Consider the following 4,339-nt stretch of genomic DNA (forward strand, 5'->3'; position numbering starts at 1 on the left):
GACCCTAGGCAAGTCACTTAACTTTCTTTGCCTCAGTTCCTCATCTGTAAAATGGTGAACCTCTCTAGTATCTTTGTCAAGAAAGCCCCAAATGACATCACAAAGAGTTGGGACACAATTGAAAAATGACCAAACAACAATTGGAGGTTGAAAAAGATAATAGATGTCCATTGTTTCATTTAATTCTCACAATAATCTTATGAGGTAGTTGCTATTATTTTACAAGTGAAGAAACTGAGGCAAAGAGAGGCTGAGTGATCTACCCAGAGTGAGTAAATACCTGATTTAGGATCTGAATGCAGGCCCAGCATTCTATCCAGTGTTCTTTGTTGCTGCCTGAGGGAGAAGAAAGCAAGGAGAACATTCCCATCATGGGACTGATAGTCTGTGCAAAAGCACAGAAATGAGAGATGGGCTTAGAATATCCTATAGAGGGGACAGCAAGTAATCCAGCTTGGTTGGGATGTAGAGAACATGAAGGGATATGATGTGCAATCAACTTCAGCAGACAGACTGGGGAGTTTCCTTGTCTATGCTTTTCCACCTTTCTTGGTTGGTAACTCAGAGATAAGAGAGTAAAAACATGCCCCACCCCTTCAAGGTTTACCTAGCACTTTTGTACCCCAAGAGAGCCTCTGACAAGAAAGTTATATTAACAATGAAAAGAAAAACAAGAAAAAGAGTCCCTTATTCTCCTGTTTTGCCACATCAGTCTGTCCCTAGGTGACCGGGAACTGTAGGGAATCCATTGCTTCCCTATCCCTGTCCTTGAATGGATTCTGAAGAGCTAGATGATGTATGGTAGTTTTCAGTTCTCTTACACGGTCCTTGGAGACAGCCCTCAATTCTAGTAAGCAGCCACATGGGTCAAATAAGCACTCTTGACTCTAATTAACAGCTGTGTCAAATCTGGGACAATGCTTCAGGCACAGCCCAAAAGCGTCAACTTCTCCCTCTTCTTTTTTAGCAGAGATGGCAGAGCTGGAACTGGAAAATTATTGCTGGGACATGCAGAATTCCAAAAAGGAAAAAAAAAAGTCTGGGAAGCCCAGGACTTCCTGGGCAGCATATGTGAATTTCAGGGGAAAGAAATAATCCCAATTATCTCAGTTCCAGTGTGAGATCACTAGATGGTGCCCAGGAGGGACCAAGAAGTGCTAGGGGAATTCAGTGTGGCTCAGCGGTAGAGAAAGCCTAGTAATTTTAGGCGGCTGCTCAGAGTCACCACTGCCGCAAATCAGAGGCTGGCTTTCTGCCTTTGAAGGAAAAGGAAAAAAGAATAAATTATTTGGGAGGCATCAAAGTACAGTGGAAAGACTCTGGAATCAGAAGGTCTGTGTTCAAGTCAAGTCAAGAAGAATTTAAGTTCTTACTATGTGCCAAGTACTGTGTTAAGTGCTGGGAATACAAATACAAGCAGAAAGAAAGTCATTGGCCTTAAAGAGCTTGAATATTCTAGTAAGGGAAGATAACACATAAAAGGAAGCTGAAAAGGGAGTCAGTGAGGAGAGGGAATGAAGGCAGTCTTATGGGGACATGGTAGAGAAAATGTAGTCAGCAGTGAAGCCAGGAGAGGAATGAATATATGGCTGGCCGGGGCATCCTCCTAATAATGGAGGTTGTAGGAGGAACCAGTCAATCAGAGGGAGAGGCCAAGGACACTTCAGGTGTGAGAAGTCCAGGAATGTAGTGGGTGAAGAGGTTTCTATGGCATAGCATTGAAACTCCCAAGTGTCAGGAGTGCAACCTAGAATTCAAATCCCACTTCTGATACCTGTCATAGGTACCTCTGATAGCACCTATGGTATGGTTAGTATCTGATACTATCTGTGACCTTGGACAAGGCATTTAGCTCTGATTTCCTTGTAAAAGGAAGGGCTTGGACTAGATGGTCTTTGGTTTGCCTTATAGACCTAGGATCCTGCCATATTTTTCACAACCAATATGTAGGAAAAGTAGTCAATTCTTCCTCACACTCACTTCTCAACCTTTTCTAAGTTAGATCATAGATTTAGAGCTGTGAGGAAATTCAAAGGTCATCCAGGACAATCTACTTGTACAATGAGGAAAATCAGAGTCTTTACCTGAAAGGCGAATTTGCCCAAGGTCACAGAGAAGGTAAGTGGAACAGCCAGGATTTTGAACACAGGTTTTCTGACAACAAATCGAGCACTCTTCCTACTATGCTATGCCCAGAATCTTCTTCCCCTATCTCTATCTATTTGAAACCTACCAATTTCAAAGCTGGGCAGCTAGATGGAGGAATGGATAGAATGCTGAACGTGGAGTCAGAAGATTCATCTTTCTGAGTTCAAATCTGGTCTCAGACACTTACTGACCTTGTGACCCTAGGCAAGTTACTTAACTCCTTTTGCCTCAGTTTCCTCATCTGTAAAATGAGCTAGGGAAGGAAATGGCAAACCACTCCATTCTCTTTGCCAAGAAAACCCCAAATGGAGTCACAAAGAGTCAGGCACAACTGAACAATGACAACAAATTTCAAAACCTACTGCTTCCATGAATCCTCCTCTGTTCACCCCAGCTGAGATCTCTTCCCTTCTGGTAACTTTCATACTTATGCTACTGGGGCTGGGACCTCTTTCCTTCTTCTCAGTGAATGTTCTCCCCCATAGCACATGCAGAAGACTTAAACTTGAGAGATCCTTTGCTACTTTAGAAAGATTTGTTAACTTCTCAATAACTGGAGAGTCTTCCCTTGTTAAAAGGACATCAAGCTTCATCACCAATCTATGGTTTACCTCTGATTAACTACAGATGTTCTGTTGAAGATGGAGAACAACAGGAACCTGTTTCCCTGACCTAGGCAAATCTTTGTGAAGCCAGCATGAATGGTAGCAAAGAGGAATAGTCTCAGTGAGAGAAAGTCCCTAATCTGGTGTTTCATCACTAACAGAGTTTTTTCCTACACGGGATTTACAGAGAGTTCATGTGTTCAGTCTTCTGGACAAAAGAGTAAGCACATGGCCCCAGAGCTGGAGGAAGAGTAAAGGACTGAGCCACAATATGACAGACCTTGACACTACCACTCAGTTATTTGGACTGTGAAGCCTTAATAGGAACCCCGAGTTTAAAATTCCCTTTCAGGGGAGCCCAAAAACTTATGATAGCACTATAAACCTGAAGGACTGTATAGATTCAGAGGAGCAGGTAGGATTCACTGCAAAGTAAAGGGTTGTCTTTCTATTGGTCAGTCTTCCAGGGATCTTTCAAATGCAGAGATGGTGCCAAGAGCATTGAGCTTGAAAAACCATGAGACTGACCAGACAGGAAAGGAGAATAGTCTTGATTGTTTATGGCTAATGTCAATCTTCTTTGTTTTTTGCAAGTTTTCTGGGAGGTAAAATAGTGATGGTACTGCTAACCTGAATACTTCCATAAGAGCAGAGGACCCTTCGTACCCACTTTTACAGAGACCTAAATTTGAGCTACATTCTCATTTTCCCGGGGTGGGGTGGGGGTCCTTGGGAAGGGGCAAAATAAGCCAAATTCCAAGGTTCCCAATGGAAACCTTGTGAGAGGCATCCCTAGGATTGAAAGCAATCTAAAATGTGTAGCACTCTAGCATAGCTTAAACTACAAAGAAGAGAAGCTTATGATTTGGAGGGGAAAAAAGAATTTTAGCACAAAAGAGGAGGCAGCAGAAGCTGAAAAAAAAAAAGGGACAGGGACAGAGGAGCTGAATATACACAGAAAGGGGGCCTCTACTCGAACCAGATTGAGCCAGTGACTCTGACAGGCAATCATTCAGCTGGGAGCTTTCAGACTGGGGGTATTGTTGCTTTAAAAGAGCAGTGAGTCTCCTCTCTGTGATGATGACAGCTTCCAAGGACAGATTACATAATGAAACAAATGTGTAATGGTGACTCAAGCCGTTTGGCAGTTTGACAAATGTTTAAGAATGAGGTGAGCACACTTGAGCAAGACACAGTTCTACTTCTCTGAAGGGTGAAGAAACCATTTGTTTCACCATCAACCTTCCCATCCCCCACTTTGATCAACTAAGTTGGCTCCATTTGGGGATAGAAACTTTGGAAATGCAACTGCTGAGGCCTGCTTCACCACAGGACCTTCCTTCCCACCCTTGCATTCCCCTAACTTCCACCTCCTGCTCCCATCCTCTAAGGTCCCTTCTGGCTCTAAACCTAGGATTCTATGGATTCTATGACCTATTGAGAGGGCTCCTCCCAGGGCACCCACTCTTATTGGAACCTGGAGCTAATTTAGTCTAAGGCTTTTCTCCATGCTTGCTAGTTCCCATATCCTATTTTTGTTTTGGACTGGGCCCGTAGGTTCATTGGTATAGGAAACTCTCAATGAG

This window comes from Trichosurus vulpecula, chromosome 3 (assembly GCF_011100635.1).
Source record: "Trichosurus vulpecula isolate mTriVul1 chromosome 3, mTriVul1.pri, whole genome shotgun sequence".
Taxonomy (NCBI): domain Eukaryota; kingdom Metazoa; phylum Chordata; class Mammalia; order Diprotodontia; family Phalangeridae; genus Trichosurus; species Trichosurus vulpecula.